Source organism: Tursiops truncatus, chromosome 9, assembly GCF_011762595.2.
Source record: "Tursiops truncatus isolate mTurTru1 chromosome 9, mTurTru1.mat.Y, whole genome shotgun sequence".
NCBI classification, from domain to species: Eukaryota; Metazoa; Chordata; class Mammalia; order Artiodactyla; family Delphinidae; genus Tursiops; species Tursiops truncatus.
Genome location: NC_047042.1, coordinates 87,554,037 through 87,574,429, shown reverse-complemented (window position 1 = coordinate 87,574,429; position 20,393 = coordinate 87,554,037). Strand labels below are relative to the sequence as shown.

Sequence of the window (20,393 nt, the reverse complement as noted above, 5' to 3'; positions counted from 1 at the left end):
GTAGCTATATAAAAGTTCTTGAAATCAGATAAGCTTAATGCTCCCACTTTATGCTTCTTTTCAAAATTATTTTAGCTATCCTAGTCATTTTACCTTTTCAGGTAAACGTGTCTATATCTTAAAAAAAAGTCTTGATAGGAATTGCCTGGAACCCGTATATCAATTTGGGAAGAACTGACACCTTTACTAGACTGAGTTTTCCAATCAATGAACATGGTATATTTCTTGATTTATTTAGATCTTCTTTGATTCCTTTCATTGGCATTGTGTAGTTTTAAGCATTCAAGTCTTGTAGATGTTTTGTGAAATTTACACCTAAGTATTTAAGTTTTCTGAGTGATTATGCTGTATATTGTGGTAGGGGTTTGGATCACACAGATGTATATGCGTTTGCTAAAATTCACTGATTGATACACTTAGATTTGTGCATTTCATTTAATGTAGAAATTACCTCAAAACAGAAAAAGAATCACAAAGACTGAACTTTAGAGGAGAAATGTAAGAATGTCTACAATTTACTTTGAAATAAATTGAAAGAGGTGTCCCTCTTCTTGCTCTGGGCCCATAATTTGTGGGAGTTTCTGTTAATGAACTTTATCAGACATCTGGTTCTTACTTCAAGACCATCTCACCTAAAATCACTCACTCTTTCCTCTTAAATAAGACATCTTGATGGACTAATGACTAATCAGCCCATGCTCACACATAACTGTGATTTCATGCATTCAGTATTTTTTAATTTTTAAGGGATGCTATGACTCAGCTATGGCCGTCTGAGGCCTTAACACAGTCAAATAAATTGTAGCTGGACTTTAATTGAATATTATTTACCAACATCATTGACCATAAGGTGTTATTCAGTCAGTGGTTACAGGACATAAGGATAACTGCAGACACACATACATGTACACACATATGCATATGAACAGGTAAAGGACCTGTTTAACAAACCCCCTTTACCCCCCACTAAATCCCATGCTCTGCATCCCTATAATGCCGTCAAGCCCCCAAAACAAGGCAAAAACACGTAAGTACGTAGAACTTAGCCACCTACGCAATAACATGGACAACTTAATGCCCAAGATTAGACAGACCTAGAAAATAAACCCCAATCATACCAATAAACTACTTATTCACCATTTATATAGACAGACATCTCCCTAGATCTACCGACCATTTTAATCAAAATTTTAACACTAAATCTAACATAAATCACATAAAACAACTATATACATGTTACTTCAATATGTGAAAACAACTTGTTAATGTAGCTTAAAACCTTAAAGCAAGGCACTGAAAATGCCTAGATGAGTTTACTAACTCCACAAACACGTAGGTTTGGTCCCAGCCTATTAGTTTTTAATAAAATTACACATGTAAGCATCCACACCCCAGTGAGAATACCCTCTGAATCATTAAGATTAAAAGGAGAAGGCATCAAGCACATTAGCATTAGCAGCTCATAACGCCTTGCTTAACCACACCCCCACGGGAAGCAGCAGTGATAAAAAGTAAGCCATAAACAAAAGTTCGACTAAGTTATACCAACAAGGGTTGGTAAATTTCGTGCCAGCCACCTCAGTCATACGATTAACCCAAATTAATAAAAATATGGTGTAAGGCGTGTTAAAGAGTTACATAAAATAAAGTTTTAATTAAGTCATAAAAAGCCGTAACTAAAATAAAAGTAGACTATGAAAGTGACTTCAGTATTTCCTGACCCAAACTGGGATTAGATACCCCACTATGCTTAGCGTTAAACCCAAATAATTACAAGAACAAAATTATTCGTCAGAATACTACTAGCAGCAGCTTAAAACTCAAAGGACTTGGAGGTCCTTCACACCCCTCTAGAGGAGCCTGTTCTATAATCGATAAACCCTGATAAACCTCACCAACTCTTGCTAATTGAGTCTATATACCGCCATCTTCAGCAAACCCTTAAAAGAAGTAAAAGTAAACATAATTATTATACATAAACACGTTAGGTCAAGGTGTAACCTATGGGATGGGAAGAAATGGGCTACATTTTCTACTTCAAAATATATTCAAGAATATATTTTCACCACATTTTAGTTTTAGTTTATGAAAACTAAAAACCAAAGGAGGATTTAGTAGTAAATTAAGAATAGAGTGCTTAATTGATTAAGACCATGAAGCACGCACACACTGCCCGTCACACTCCTCAAGTATTATAATAATTTTCTATAATCTATTAGCAAATACTAATCATATGAGAGGAGACAAGTCGTAACAACGTAAGCATACTGGAAAGTGTGCTTGAATAAATCAAAGCATAGCTTCAAAAAAGCACCTAGGGAGTAGGAGAGGGGGAAGATGGTGGAAGAGTAAGACGCGGAGACCACCTTCCGCCCCACAGATACATCAGAAATACATCTACACGTGGAACAATTCCTACAGAACACCTACTGAACGCTGGCAGAAGACCTCAGACCTCCCAAAAGGCAAGAAACTCCCCACGTACCTGGAGGGGATTAAGAGTGCTGCTTAGGGCTTCCCTGGTGGCGCAGTGGTTGAGAGTCCGCCTGCCGATGCAGGGGACACGGGTTCGTGCCCCGGTCTGGGAGGATCCCACATGCTGCGGAGCAGCTGGGCCCGTGAGCCATGGCCGCTGGGCCTGCGCGTCCGGAGCCTGTGCTCCACAATGGGAGAGGCCACAACAGTGAGAGGCCCGCATACCGCAGAAAAAAAAAAAAAAAAAAGAGTGCTGCTTAAAGGAGCTCCAGAGACAGGCACGAGCTGCGGCTAACAGTGCGGACCCCAGAGATGGGCACAAGACGCTAAGGCTGTTGCTGCCGCCACCAAGAAACCTGTGTGCGAGCACAGGTCACTATCCACACCTCCCTTCCAGGGAGGCTGTGCAGCACGCCACTGCCAGGGTCCCGGGATCCAGGGACAACTTCCCCGGGAGAACGCACGGCGCGCCTCAGGCTGGTGCAACGTCATGCCGGCCTCTGCCGCCGCAGGCTCACCCAGCATCGTGCCCCTCCCTCCCCCCGGCCTGAGTGAGCCAGAGGCCCCGAATCAGCTGCTCCTTTAACCCCGTCCTGTCTGAGCAAAGAACAGATGCCCTCCCAGGACCTACATGCAGAGGCGGGGCCAAATCCAAAGCTGAACCGCGGGAGCTGTGCAACAAAGAAGAGAAAGGGAAATCTCTCCCAGCAGCCTCAGGAGCAGCGGATTAAATCTCCACAATCAACTTGATGTACCTGCATCTGTGGAATACCTGAATAGACAACGAATCATCCCAAATAGAGGAGGTGGACTTTGAGAGCAAGATTTATTATTTTTTCCCTTTTCCTCTTTTTGTGAGTGTGTATGTGTTTGCTTCTGTGTGAGATTTTGTCTGTATAGCTTTGCTTTCACCATTTGTCCTAGGGTTCTATCCGTCTATTGTTTTTTCTTAAAAAAAATTTTTTTCTTAATAATTATTTTTTATTTTAATAACTTTATTTTATTTTATCTTTCTTTTATCTCCTTCCTTCCTTCCTTCCTCCCTCCCTTCCTTCCTTCCTTTCTACTTTTTCTCCCTTTTATTCTGAGCCATGTGGATGAAAGGCTCTTGGTGCTGCAGCCAAGAGCCAGTGCTGTGCCTCTGAGGCGGGAGAGCCAACTTCAGGACACTGGTCCACAGGAGACCTCCCAGCTCCACGTAATATAAAATGGCGAAAATCTCCCAGAGATCTCCGTCTCAACACCAACGCCCAGCTTCACTCAACGACCAGCAAGCTACAGTGCTGGACATCCTATGCCAAACAACTAGCAAGACAGGAACACAACCCCACCCATTAGCAGAGAGGCAGCCTAAAATCATAATAAGTCCACAGACACCCCAAAACACACCACCAGACGTGGACCTGCCCACCAGAAAGACAAGATCCAGCCTCATCCACCAGAACACAGGCACTAGTCCCCTCCACCAGGAAGCCTACACAACCCACTGAACCAACTTTAGCCACTGGGGACAGACACCAAAAACAACGGGAACTACGAACCTGCAGCCTGCAAAAAGACAACCCCAAACACAGTAAGTTAAGCAAAATGAGAAGACAGAAAAACACACAGCAGATGAAGGAGCAAGATAAAAACCCACCAGACCTAACAAATGAAGAGGAAATAGGCAGTCTACCTGAAAAAGAATTCAGAATAATAATAGTAAAGATGATCCAAAATCTTGGAAATAGAATAGAGAAAATGCAAGAAACATTTAACAAGGATTCAGAGGAACTAAAGATGAAACAAGCAATGATGAACAACACAATAAATGAAATTAAAAATAAAAGGGATCAATAGAATAACTGAGGCAGAAGAACGGATAAGTGACCTGGAAGATGAAATAGTGGAAATAACTACTGCAGAGCAGAATAAAGAAAAAAGAATGAAAAGAACTGAGGGCAGTCTCAGAGACCTCTGGGACAATATTAAATGCACCAACATTCGAATTATAGGGGTTCCAGAAGAAGAGAAAAAGAAAGGGACTGAGAAAATATTTGAAGTGATTATAGTTGAAAACTTCCCTAATATGGGAAAGGAAACAGTTAATCAAGTCCAGGAAGCACACAGAGTCCCATACAGGATAAATCCATGGAGAAACACGCCAAGACACATATTAACCAAACTGTCAGAAATTAAATACAAAGAAAACATATTAAAAGCAGCAAGGGAAAAACAACAAATAACACACAAGGGAATCCCCATAAGGTTAACAACTGATCTTTCAGCAGAAACTCTGCAAGACAGAAGGGACTAGCAGGACATATTTAAAGTGATGAAGGAGAAAAACTACAACCAAGATTACTCTACCCAGCAAGGATCTCATTCAGATTTGATGGAGAAATTAAAACCTTTACAGACAAGCAAAAGCTGAGAGAGTTCAGCACCACCAAACCAGCTTTACAACAAATGCTAAAGGATCTTCCCTAGGCAAGAAACACAAGAGAAGGAAAAGACCTAAAATAACAAACCCAAAACAATTAAGAAAATGGGAATAGGAACATACATATTGATAATTACCTTAAATGTAAATGGACTAAATGCTCCCACCAAAAGACACAGACTGGCTGAATGGATACAAAAACAAGACCCATATAATGCTGTCTACAAGAGACCCACTTCAGACCTAGAGACACATACAGGCTGAAAGTGAGGGGATGGAAAAAGATATTCCATGCAAATGGAAACCAAAAGAAAGCTGGAGTAGCAATTCTCATATCAGACAAAATAGACTTTAAAATAAAGACTATTAGAAGAGACAAAGAAGGACACTACATAATGATCAAGGGATCGATCCAAGAAGAAGTTATAACAATTGTAAATATTTATGCACACAACATAGGAGCACCTCAAAACATAAAGCAAATACTACCAACCATAAAAGGGGAAATCGACAGTAACACATTCATAGTAGGGTACTTTAACACCCCACTTTCACCAATGGACAGATCATCCAAAATGAAAATAAATAAGGAAACACAAGCTTTAAATGATACCTTAAACAAGATGGACTTAATTGATATTTATAGGACATTCCAACCAAAAACAACAGAATACACATTTTTCTCAAGTGCTCATGGAACACTCTCCAGGATAGATCATACCTTGGGTCACAAATCAAGCCTTGGTAAATTTTAAAAAACTGAAATTCTATCAAGTATCTTTTCCGACCACAACACTATAGGACTAGATATCAATTACAGGAAAAGATCTGTAAAAAATACAAACATATGGAGGCTAAACAATACACTACTTAATAACGAAGTGATCACTGAAGAAATCAAAGAGGAAATTAAAAAATACCTAGAAACAAATGACAATGGAGACACGACGACCCAAAACCTATGGGATGCAGCAAAAGCAGTTCTAAGAGGGAAGTTTATAGCAATACAATCCTACCTTAAGAAACATGAAACATCTCGAATAAACAACCTAAACTTGCGACTAAAGCAATTAGAGAAAGAAGAACAAAAAACTCCCGAAGATAGCAGAAGGAAAGAAATCATAAAGATCAGATAAGAAATAAATGAAAAAGAAATGAAGGAAACGATAGCAAAGATCAATAAAACTAAAAGCTGGTTCTTTGAGAAGATAAACAAAATTGATAAACCATTAGCCAGACTCATCAAGAAAAAAAGGGAGAAGACTCAAATCAATAGAATTAGAAATGAAAAAGAAGTAACAACTAACACTGCAGAAATACAAAAGATCATGAGAGAGTACTACAAGCAACTCTATGCCAATAAAATGGACAACCTGGAAGAAATGGACAAATTCTTAGAAATGCATACCCTGCCAAGACTGAATCAGGAAGAAATAGAAAATATGAACAGACCAATCACAAGCACTGAAATTGAAACTGTGATTAAAAATCTTCCAACAAACAAAAGCCCAGGACCAGATGGCTTCACAGGTGAATTCTATCAAACATTTAGATAAGAGCTAACACCTATCCTTCTCAAACTCTTCCAAAATATAGCAGAGGGAGGAATACTCCCAAACTCATTCTACGAGGTCACCATCACCTTGATACCAAAACCAGACAAGGATGTCACAAAGAAAGAAAACTGCTGACTTCCGGGAAGATGGCGGAAGAGTAAGACGCGGAGATCACCTTCCTCTCCACAGATACACCAGAAATACATTTACGCATGGAACAACTCCTACGGAGCACCTACTGAACGCTGGCAGAAGACCTCAGACCTCCCAAAAGGCAAGGAGCCCCCCACGTACCTGGTTAGGGCAAAAGAAAAAACTAAACAGAGACAAAAGGATAGGGACGGGTCCTGCACCAGCGGGAGAGAGCTGTGAAGGAGGAAAAGTGTCCACACACTAGGAAGCCCCTTCGCGGGTGGAGACTTCGGGAGGCGGAGTGGGGGAGCTTGGGAGCCGCGGAGGAGAGCACAGCAACAGGGGTGCGGAGGGCAAAGCGGACAGATTCCAGCGCAGAGGATCGGGCCGACCGGCACTCACCAGCCGAGATGCTTGTCTGCTCGCCCGCTGGGGCGGGCGGGACTGGGAGCTGAGGCTCCGGCTTTTGTCGGAGCGCCGGGAGAGGACTGAGGTTGGCGGCGTAAACACAGCCTGCGGGGCGTTGGTGCGCCGCGGCTGGCCGGGAGAGAGTCCGGGGAGGGGTCTGGACCTGCCGAAGAGGCAAGAGACTTTTACGTCCCTCTTTGTTTCCTGGTGCATGAGGAGAGGGGATTAAGAACGCTGCTTGAGAGAGCTCCAGGGATGGGCGCGAGCCGCGGCTAAGAGCGCGGAGCCCAGAGACGGACATGGGACGCTAGGGCCGCTGCTGCCGCCGCCAGGAGGCCTGTGTGCGAACGCAGGTCACTAGCCACACGCCCTTCCGGGGAGCCTGTGCAGCCCGCCACTGCCAGGGTCCCGGGATCCAGGGACGGCTCCCCCGGGAGAACGCACGGCACGCCTCAGGCTGCAACGTCACGCCGGCCTCTGCCGCTGCAGGCCCGCCCCGCACTCCGTGACCCTCCCTACCCCCCCGGCCTGGGTGAGCCAGAGCCTCTGAATCAGCGGCTCCTTTAACCCCGTCCTGTCTGAGCAAAGAACAGACGCCCTCCGGCGACCTACACGCACGGGCGGGGCCAAATCCAAAGCTGAGCCCCTGGGAACTGTGAGAACAAAGAAGAGAAAGGGAAATCTCTCCCAGCAGCCTCAGAAGCAGCGGATTAAAGCTCCACAATCAACTTGATATACCCTGCATCTGTGGAATACCTGAATAGACAACGAATCATCCCAAATTAAGGAGCCCTGTGGATGAAAGGCTCTTGGTGCTGCAGCCAGGAGTCAGTGCTGTGCCTCTGAGGTGGGAGAGCCAACTTCAGGACACTGGTCCACAAGAGGCCTCCCAGCTGCACATAATATCAAACAGCAAAAATCTCCGAGAGATCTCCATCTCAATGCCAGCACCCAGCTTCACTCAACGACCAGCAAGCTGGACATCCTATGCCAAACAACTAGCAGGACAGGAACACAACCCCACCCATTAGCAGAGAGGCTGCCCAAAATCATAATAAGTCTACAGACACCCCAAAACACACCACCAGACGTGGACCTGCCCACCAGAAAGACAAGATCCAGCCTCATCCACCAGAACACAGGCACTAGTATCCTCCACCAGGAAGCCTACACAACCCACTGAACCAACCTTAGCCACTGGGGACAGACACAAAAAACAACAGGAACTACGAACCTTCAGCCTGCAAAAAAGGAGACCCCAAACACAGTAAGATAAGCAAAATGAAAAGACAGAAAAACACACAGCACATGAAGGAGCAAGATAAAAACCCACCAGACCTAACAAATGAAGAGGAAATAGGCAGTCTACCTGAAAAAGAATTCAGAATAATGATAGTAAGGTTAATCCAAAATCTTGGAGATAGAATGGACAATAGAATGGACAAATTGCAAGAATCAGTTAACAAGGACCTAGAAGAACTAAAGATGAAACAAGCAACGATGAACAACACAATAAATGAAATTAAAAGTACTCTAGATGGGATCAATAGCAGAATAACTGAGGCAGAAGAACGGATAAGAGACCTGGAAGATAAAATAGTGGAAATAACTACTGCAGAGCAGAATAAAGAAAAAAGAATGAAAAGAACTGAGGACAGTCTCAGAGACCTCTGGGACAACATTAAACGCACCAACATTCGAATTATAGGGGTTCCAGAAGAAGAAGAGAAAAAGAAAGGGACTGAGAAAATATTTGAAGAGATTATAGTTGAAAACTTCCCTAATATGGGAAAGGAAATAGTTAATCAAGTCCAGGAAGCACACAGAGTCCCATACAGGATAAATCCAAGGAGAAACACGCCAAGACACATATTAACCAAACTGTCAAAAATTAAATACAAAGAAAACATATTAAAAGCAGCAAGGGAAAAACAACAAATAACACACAAGGGAATCCCCATAAGGTTAACAGCTGATCTTTCAGCAGAAACTCTGCAAGCCAGAAGGGAGTGGCAGGACATATTGAAAGTGTTGAAGGAGAAAAACCTGCAACCAAGATTACTCTACCCAGCAAGGATCTCATTCAGATTTGATGGAGAAATTAAAACCTTTAGAGACAAGCAAAAGCTGAGAGACTTCAGCACCACCAAACCAGCTCTACAACAACTGCTAAAGGAACTTCTCTAGGCAAGAAACACAAAAGAAGGAAAGGACCTACAATAACGAACCCAAAACAATTAAGAAAATGGGAATAGGAACACACATATCGATAATTACCTTAAATGTAAATGGACTAAATGCTCCCACCAAAAGACACAGATTGGCTGAATGGATACAAAAACAAGACCCATATATTTGCTGTCTACAAGAGACCCACTTCAGACCTAGAGACACATACAGACTGAAAGTAAGGGGATGGAAAAAGGTATTTCATGCAAATGGAAACCAAAAGAAAGCTGGAGTAGCAATTCTCATATCAGACAAAATAGACTTTAAAACAAAGACTATTAGAAGAGACAAAGAAGGACACTACATAATGATCAAGGGATCGATCCAAGAGGAAGATATAACAATTGTAAATATTTATGCACCCAACATAGGTGCACCTCAATACATAAGGCAAATACTGACAACCATAAAAGGGGAAATCGACAGTAACACATTCATAGTAGGGGACTTTAACACCCCACTTTCACCAATGGACAGATCATCCAAAATGAAAATAAATAGGGAAACACAAGCTTTAAATGATACATTAAACGAGATGGAGTTAATTGATATTTATAGGACACTCCATCCAAAAACAACAGAATACACATTTTTCTCAAGTGCTCATGGAACACTCTCCAGGATAGATCATATCTTGGGTCACAAATCAAGCCTTGGTAAATTTAAGAAAATTGAAATTGTATCAAGTATCTTTTCTGACCACAACGCAATGAGACTAGATATCAATTACAGGAAAAGATCTGTAAAAAATACAAACACATGGAGGCTAAACAATACACTACTTAATAATGAAGTGATCACTGAAGAAATCAAAGAGGAAATCAAAAAATACCTAGAAACAAATGACAATGGAGACACAACGACCCAAAACCTGTGGGATGCAGCAAAAGCAGTTCTAAGGGGGAAGTTTATAGCAATACAAGCCCACCTTAAGAAGCAGGAAACATCTCGAATAAACAACCTAACCTTGCACCTCAAGCAATTAGAGAAAGAAGAACAAAAAAACCCCAAAGCTAGCAGAAGGAAAGAAATCATAAAAATCAGATCAGAAATAAATGAAAAAGAAATGAAGGAAACAATAGCAAAGATCAATAAAACTAAAAGCTGGTTCTTTGAGAAGATAAACAAAATAGATAAACCACTAGCCAGACTGATCAAGAAAAAAAGGGAGAAGACTCAAATCAATAGAATTAGAAATGAAAAAGGAGAGGTAACAACTGACACTGCAGAAATAAAAGAGATCATGAGAGATTACTACAAGCAACTCTATGCCAATAAAATGGACAATCTGGAAGAAATGGACAAATTCTTAGAAATGCACAACCTGCCAAGACTGAATCAGGAAGAAATAGAAAATATGAACAGACCAATCACAAGCACTGAAATTGAAACTGTGATTAAAAATCTTCCAACAAAGAAAAGCCCAGGACCAGATGGCTTCACAGGCGAATTCTATCAAACATTTAGAGAAGAGCTAACACCTATCCTTCTCAAACTCTTCCAAAATATAGCAGAGGGAGGAACACTCCCTAATTCCTTCTACGAGGCCACCATCACCCTGATACCAAAACCAGACAAGGATGTCACAAAGAAAGAAAACTACAGGCCAATATCACTGATGAACATAGATGCAAAAATCCTCAACAAAATACTAGCAAACAGAATCCAACAGCACATTAAAAGGATCATACAGCATGATCAAGTGGGGTTTATTCCAGGAATACAAGGATTCTTCAATATACACAAATCTATCAATGTGATAAACCATATTAACAAACTGAAGGAGAAAAACCATATGATCATCTCAATAGATGCAGAGAAAGCTTTTGACAAAATTCAACACCCATTTATGATAAAAACCCTGCAGAAAGTAGGCATAGAGGGAACTTTCCTCAACATAATAAAGGCCATATATGACAAGCCCACAGCAAACATCATCCTCAATGGTGAAAAACTGAAAGCATTTCCACTAAGATCAGGAACAAGACAAGGTTGCCCACTCTCACCACTCTTATTCAACATAGTTTTGGAAGTTTTAGCCACAGCAATCAGAGAAGAAAAGGAAATAAAAGGAATCCAAATCAGAAAAGAAAAAGTAAAGCTGTCACTGTTTGCAGATGACATGATCCTATACATAGAGAACCCTAAAGATGCTACCAGAAAACTACTAGAGCTAATCAATGAATTTGGTAAAGTGGCAGGATACAAAATTAATGCACAGAAATCTCTGGCATTCCTATATACTAATGATGAAAAATCTGAAAGTGAAATCAAGAAAACACTCCCATTTACCATTGCAACAAAAAGAATAAAATATCTAGGAATAAACCTACCTAAGGAGACAAAAGATCTGTATGCAGAAAATTATAAGACACTGATGAAAGAAATTAAAGATGATACAAATAGATGGAGAGATATACCATGTTCTTGGATTGGAAGAATCAACATTGTGAAAATGACTCTACTACCCAAAGCAATCTATAGATTCAATGCAATCCCTATCAAACTACCACTGGCATTTTTCACAGAACTAGAACAAAAAATTTTGCAATTTGTATGGAAACACAAAAGACCCCGAATAGCCAAAGCAATCTTGAGAATGAAAGAAGGAACTGGAGGAATCAGGCTCCCTGACTTCAGACTATACTACAAAGCTACAGTTATCAAGACGGTATGGTACTGGCACAAAAACAGAAAGATAGATCAATGGAACAGGATAGAAAGCCCAGAGATAAACCCACGCACATATGGTCACCTTATCTTTGACAAAGGAGGCAGAAATGTACAGTGGAGAAAGGACAGCCTATTCAATAAGTGGTGCTGGGAAAACTGGACAGCTACATGTAAAAGTATGAGATTAGATCACTCCGTAACACCATACACAAAAATAAGCTCAAAATGGATTAAAGAGCTAAATGTAAGGCCAGAAACTATCAAACTCTTAGAGGAAAACATAGGCAGAACACTCTATGACATAAATCACAGCAAGATCCTTTTTGACCCACCTCCTAGAGAAATGGAAATAAAAACAAAAGTAAACAAATGGGACCTAATGAAACTTAAAAGCTTTTGCGCAGCAAAGGAAACCATAAAGAAGACCAAAAGACAACCCTCAGAATGGGAGAAAATATTTGCAAATGAAGCAACTGACAAAGGATTAATCTCCAAAATTTATAAGCAGCTCATGCAGCTTAATAACAGAAAAACAAACAACCCAATCCAAAAATGGGAAGAAGACCTAAATAGACATTTCTCCAAAGAAGATATACAGAGTGCCAACAAACACATGAAAGAATGCTCAACATCACTAATCATTAGAGAAATGCAAATCAAAACTACAATGAGATATCACCTCACACCAGTCAGAATGGCCATCATCAAAAAATCTAGAAACAATAAATGCTGGAGAGGGTGTGGAGAAAAGGGAACCCTCTTACACTGTTGGTGGGAATGTAAATTGATACAGCCACTATGGAGAACAGTATGGAAGTTCCTTAAAAAGCTACAAATAGAACTACCATATGACCCAGCAATCCCACTACTGGGCATATACCCTGAGAAAACCATAATTCAAAAAGAGTCATGTACCAAAATGTTCATTGCAGCTCTATTTACAATAGCCCAGAGATGGAAACAACCTAAGTGTCCATCATCGGATGAATGGATAAAGAAGATGTGGCACATATATACAATGGAATATTACTCAGCCATAAAAAGAGACGAAATTGAGCTATTTGTAATGAGGTGGATAGACCTAGGGTCTGTCATACAGAGTGAAGTAAGTCAGAAAGAGAGAGACAAATACCGTATGCTAACACATATATATGGAATTTAAAAAAAAAAAAGTCATGAAAAACCTAGGGGTGAAACAGGAATAAAGACACAGACTTACTAGAGAATGGACTTGAGACTATGGGGAGGGGGAAGGGTAAACGGTGACAAAGCGATAAAGAGGCATGGACATATATACACTACCAAACGTAAGGTAGATAGCTAGTGGGAAGCAGCCGCATAGCACAGGGAGATCAGCTCGGTGCTTTGTGACTGCCTGGAGGGGTGGGATAGGGAGGGTGGGAGGGAGGGAGACGCAAGCGGGAAGAGATATGGGAATATATGTATATATATAACTGATTCATTTTGTTGTGAAGCTGAAACTAACATACCATTGTAAAGCAATTATACGCCAATAAAGATGTTAAAAAAAAAAAAAAGAAAGAAAACTACAGGCCAATATCACTGATGAATATAGATGCAAAAATCCTCAACAATATACTAGCAAACAGAATCCAACAGCACATTAAAAGGATCATACACCATGATCAAGTGGGGTTTATTCCAGGAATACAAGGATTCTTCAATATACGCAAATCAATCAACGTGATACACCATATTAACAAGATGAAAGAGAAAAACCATATGATCATCTCAATAGATGCAGAGAAAGCTTTCAACAAAATTCAACACCCATTTATGATAAAAACCCTCCAGAAAGTAGGCATAGAGGGAACTTTCCTCAACATAATAAAGGCCATATATGACAAACCCACAGCCAACACTGTTCTCAATGGTGAAAAACTGAAAGCATTTCCACTAAGATCAGGAACAAGACAAGGTTGCCCACTCTCACCACTCTTATTCAACATAGTTTTGGAAGTTTTAGCCACAGCAATCAGAGAAGAAAAGGAAATAAAAGGAATTCAAATCAGAAAAGAAGAAATAAAGCTGTCACTATTTGCAGATGACATGATACTATACATAGAGAATCCTAAATATGCCTCCAGAAAACTACTAGAGCTATCAATGAATTTGGTAAAGTAGCAGGATACAAAATTAATGCACAGAAATCTCTGGCATTCCTATACACTAATGATGAAAAATCTGAAAGTGAAATCAAGAAAACACTCCCATTTACCACTGCAACAAAAAGAATAAAATATCTAGGAATAAACCTACCTAAGGAGACAAAAGACCTGTATGCAGAAAATTATAAGACACTGATGAAAGAAATTAAAGATGATACAAATAGATGGAGAGATATACCATGTTCTTGGATTGGAAGAATCAACATTGTGAAAATGACTCTACTACCCAAAGCAATCTACAGATTCAATGCAATCCCTATCAAACTACCACTGGCATTTTTCACAGAACTAGAACAAAAAATTTCACAATTTGTATGGAAACACAAAAGACCCCAAAGCCAACGCAATCTTGAGAACGAAAAACAGAGCTGGAGGAATCAGGCTCCTTGACTTCAGGCTATATTACAAAGCTACAGAGATCAAGACAGTATGGTACTGGCACAAAAACAGAAATATAGATCAATGGAACAGGATAGAAAGCCCAGAGATAAACTCATGCACATATGGTCACCTTATCTTTGATAAAGGAGGCAGGACTGTACAGGGGAGAAAGGACAGCCTCTTCAATAAGTGGTGCTGGGAAAACTGGACAGGTACATGTAAAGTATGAGATTAGAACACTCCGTAACACCATACACAAAAATAAGCTCAAAATGGATTAAAGAGCTAAATGTAAGGCCTGAAACTATCAAACTCTTAGAGGAAAACATAGGCAGAACACTCTATGACATAAATGACAGCAAGATCCTTTTTGACCCACCTCCTATAGAAATGGAAATAAAAAAAAAAATAAACAAATGGGACCTAATGAAACTTCAAAGCTTTTGCACAGCAAAGGAAACCATAAACAAGACCAAAAGACAAACCTCAGAATGGGAGAAAATATTTGCAAAGGAAGCAACTGACAAAGGATTAATCACCAAAATGTACAAGCAGCTCATGCAGCTCAATAACAAAAAAACAAACAACCCAATCCAAAAATGGGCAGAAGACCTAAACAGACATTTCTCCAAAGAAGATATACAGATTGCCAACAAACACATGAAAGAATGCTCAACATCATTAATCATTAGAGAAATGCAAATCAAAACTATAATGTGGTATCATCTCACACCAGAATGGCTACCATCAAAAAATCCAGAAACAATAAATGCTGGAGAGGGTGTGGAGGAAAGGGAACACTCTTGCACTGCTGGTGGGAAGTGAATTGGTACAGCCACTATGGAGAACAGTATGGAGGTTCCTTAAAAAACTACAAATAGAACTACCATATGACCCAGCAATCCCACTGCTGGGCATATACCCTGAGAAAACCATAATTCAAAAAGAGTCATGTACCAAAATGTTCATTGCAGCTCTATTTACAATAGCCAGGAGATGGAAAGAATCTAAGTGTCCATCATCGGATGAATGGATAAAGAAGATGTGGCACATATATACAATGGAATATTACTAAGCCATAAAAAGAAACGAAATTGAGTTATTTGTAGTGAGGTAGATGGACCTAGAGTCTGTCATACAGAGTGAAGTAAGTCAGAAAAAGAAAGACAAATACCATATGCTAACACCTGTAAATGGAATCTAAGAAAAAAAAATGTCATGAAGAACCTAGGGGTAAGACAGGAATAAAGACACAGACCTACTAGAGAATGGACTTGAGGATATGGGGAGGGGGAAGGGTAAGCTGTGACAAAGTAAGAGAGTGGCATGGACATATATACACTACCAAACATAAAATAGATAGCTAGTGGGAAGCAGCTGCATAGCACAGGGAGATCAGCTCGGTGTTTTGTGACCACCTAGAGGGTGGGATAGGGAGGATGGGAGGGAGGGAGACGCAAGAGGGAAGAGATATGGGAACATATGTATATGTATAACTGATTCACTTTGTTATAAAGCAGAAACTAACACACCATTGTAAAGCAATTATACTCCAATAAAGATGTAAAAAAAAAACAAAATACCTAGTTTTCACCTAGTAGATTTCATAATTTATGAATACTTTGAAATAAATCTAGGCCAACACCCCTTTCCATTCTACTAGTACAAGCAAACTAATAAAAACATTCACTCAACATTCAAATTATACGAGATAGAAATTTAAAGTATCCCTGGCGCTACAGAGAAAGTACCGTAAGGGAATGATGAAAGAAGCATTAAAAGTAACAAAAAGCTAAGTTTACCCTCTGTACCTTTCACATAATGATTTAACTAATATTCAACAAAGAGAACTTAAGTTAAATATCCCCAAACCAGACGAACTACTTATGAACAGTTTATTAGAACAAACTCATCTGTGTAGCAAAATAGTGAGGAGATTCATAAGTAGAGGTGAGAAGCCTAACGAGCCTAGTGATAGCTGGTTGTCCAGGAAAAGAATTTCAGTTCAACTTTAAAAATCACCAGAAACCTTTTATAAATTTTAATGTATTTTTAAAGGTTAGTCTAAAAAGGTACAGCCTTTTAGAAATGGGTACAACCTTATGTAGAGAGTAAAAATAAGCAACACCATAGCTGGCTTAAAAGCAGCCACCAATTAAGAAAGCGTTCAAGCTCAACAATAATTTTACCTTAATACCAATAACAAGCAAATCAACTCATAGGTTTATACTGGACTAATCTATTAACCAATAGAGGCGATAATGTTAATATGAGTAACAAGAAGTATTTCTCCTTGCATAAGTTTACATCAGTAACTAATAATATACGAATAATTAACAGTAAATAAATACAACTCAACGTTAAACTATTTATCAAACACACTATTAATCCAACAGCCATGCACCCAAAGAAAAATTAAAAAAAGTAAAAGGGACTCAGCAAACATAAACCCCACCTATTTACCAAAAACATCACCTCTAGCATAACAAGTATTAGAGGCACTGCCTGCCCAGTGACAACTGTTAAATAGCCACAGTATCCTGACCAAAGGTAGCACAAACCTTTGTTCTCTAAATAAGGACTTGTATGAATGGCCACACAAGGGTTTTACTGTCTCTTAGTTTCAATCAGTGAACGTGACCTTCCCATGAAGAGGCGGGAATAACAAAATAAGACCCAATGGAGCTTTAATTTATCAACCCCCCCAAAAAATAACTAAACCATCAAGTGATAACAAAAATTTATATTGGTTGACAACTTGGTTGGGGTGACCTCGGAGAACAAAAAAGCCTCCGAGTGATTAAAGTCTAGACTTACCAGTCAAAACATATTATCACTTATTGATCTAAAAAGCTGATCAATGGACCAAGTTACCCTAGGGATAACAGCACAATCCTATTCTAGAGTTCAAACTGACAATAGGGTTTACGACCTCGATGTTGGATCAGGACACCCCAATGATGTAACTGCTATTAAAGGTTCATTTGTTCAACGATTAAAGTCCTATATGATCTGAGTTCAGACCAGAGTAATCCAGGTCGGTTTCTATCTATTATACATTTCTCCCAGTACGAAAGGACAAGAGAAATAAGGCCCACTTTAAAAAGTGCCTTAAAACTAAATAATGATATAATCTCAACTTAATTAATAGATATCAAACATCTACCCAAGACTAGGGTTTGTTAAGGTGGCAGAGCCCGGAAATTGCGTAAAACTTAAACCTTTACAACCAAAGGTTCAAATCCTCTCCCCAACAAAATGTTTATAATTAATATCTTAACACTTATTATCCCCATTCTTTTAGCTGTAGCATTCCTAACATTAATTGAACAAAAAATTTTAGGTTATATGCAACTTCGAAAAGGGCCAAATATCACAGGACCACGTGGTCTAATACAACCCATTGCTGATGCAGTCAAGTTACTCAGTAAAGAATCACTACGACCAGCTACATCCTCCATTTCTTAGCAGAATACGCCAACATTATCATAATAAACATTTTCCCAACAATACTATTTCTAGGAGCATTCTATAACCCCTATATGTCAGAGTTATACACAACCAACTTTATCATCGAAACACTATTACTAACAATCTCTTTCCTATGAATTTGAGCATCCTGTCCTTGATGTTGATACGATGAATTAATATATTTACTTTGAAAAAACTTCCTAGCACTAACGCCAGCCCTATGCATATGACACGCCTCATTACCTATTACAATATCAAGCATCCATCAAGAAATATGTCTGATAAAAGAGTTACTTTGACAGAGTAAATAATAGAGGTTTAAATCATCTTATTTCTAGAATCATAGGAATTGATTAAGAATTCAGAATTCGTGCTACCACATTACACCATATTCTATAGTAAGATCAGCTAAATAAGCTATTGGACGCTTACCCAAAAAATGTTGGTTTATACCCTTCCCGTACTAATAAATCCCATCATCTTTATCATCATCCTAACAACCATTATCTCAGGAACCATAATTGTAATAACCAGCTCCCACTGACTATTAATCTGAATCGATTTTGAAATAAATATACTAGCCATTATTCCCATTTTAATAAAAAAATTTAACTCACGAGCTCTAGAAGCATCCACTAAATATTTCCTAACACAAGTTACCACATCAATATTACTTATAATAGCCGTTATTATTAACCTGTTATATTCCGGCCAATGAACCATTACAAAAATCTTTAATCCAACAGCATCGACAGTAATAACCATAGCCCTAACGATAAAACTAGGACTATCTCCATTCCACTTCTGAGTACCTGAAGTTACACAAGGCATCTTGTTAATAGCAGGCTTCATCTTACTAACATGACAAAAACTTGCACCCCTGTCAGTATTATACCAAATCTCACCATCCATCAGCCTAAACCAAGTATTATCTATAACCATACTATCCATCATAATTGGGGGGTGAGGTGGATTAAACCAAACCCAACTATAAAAAATTATAGCTTACTCATCAATTGCTCACATAGGATGACTATCAGCCATTATACTGTAAAACCCAACTATAACAACCCTAAACCTTCTAATTTATATTACAATAACATATTACAGCTCAGCTACGGCTATACTATCGCTATCACATACATGAAACAAAATATCCATTATTACAACCCTCATCCCCATCACCCTATTCTCAGTGGGAGGCCTTCCACCACTATCAGGATTTATGCCAAAGTGAATAATCATTTAAGAAATAACAAAAAACAACAACATTATTTTACCTAAACTAATAGCTATTACAGCACTACTCAACCTATACTTCTACATAGGACTCACATACTCTACAGCACTAACTATATTTCCCTCCATAAATAATATAAAAATAAAATGACAATTTGATTTTGCAAAACAATTTTCCTACCAACAATAATTGTAATATCCATAATACTCCTACCCCTTACACCAATACTCTGAGTAATGGATTAGGAATTTAGGTTACACAGACCAAGAGCCTTCAAAGCCCTAAGCAAGTTTACTTAATTCCTACTTAATAAGGACTGCAAGACTATACCTTACATCAATTGAATGCAAATTGAACACTTTAAGCTAAATCCTCACTAGATTGGTGGGATTACACTTCCCAAGAAACTTTTAGTTAACAGCTAAATACCCTGGTCAACTTGCTTCAATCTACTTCTCCTACCACCAGGAAAAAAAAAAGGTGGAAGAAGCCCTGGCAGAATTGAAGCTGCTTCTTTGAATTTGCAATTCAATATGTAAAATTCACCACAGGACTTGGCAAAAAGAGGACTCAACCCCCGTCTTTACATTTACAGTCTAATACTTACTCAGCCATTTAACCTATGTTCATAAAGCACAGACTATTCTCAACTAACCATAAAGACATTGGTACTTTATATCTACTACTTGGTGCTTGGGCTGGGATAGTGGGCACTACCTTAAGCCTACTAATTCATGCTGAACTAGGTCAACCTGGAACACTGCTTGAAGACTATCAGATTTACAACGTAGTTGTAACAGCCCACACATTTGTAATAATTTTCTTTATAGTTATGCCCATTATAATTGGAGGCTTCAGGAACTGACTAGTTCCACTAATGATCGGGGCACCCGATATAGCCTTTCCCCATATAAATCATATAAGCTTCTGATTACTTCCACCCTCTTTCCTACTACTTCTTTCATCATCTATTGTTGAAGCCAGTGCTGGTACAGGCTTTAGCCAGAAACTTAGCCCATGCTGGAGCTTCAGTAGACCTTACTATCTTTTCCCTGCATTTAGCAGCTGTTGCCTCAATTTTAGATGCTATTAATTTTATTACAATTATTAACATAAAACCATATGCTATACCCCAGTATCAAACACCATTATTTGTATGATCAGTTTTAATTACAGCTGTGCTACTGCTACTATCATCACCTGTACTAGTAGCTGGA

The 20,393-nt window shown here is 39.3% G+C and overlaps 1 protein-coding gene across 1 annotated transcript in view; it reads right to left on the bottom strand.

Moving 5' to 3' along the window:
- Positions 1 to 20,393, bottom strand: part of AGBL3 (AGBL carboxypeptidase 3) — a 97,887-nt gene that overhangs the window by 60,576 nt on the left and 16,918 nt on the right.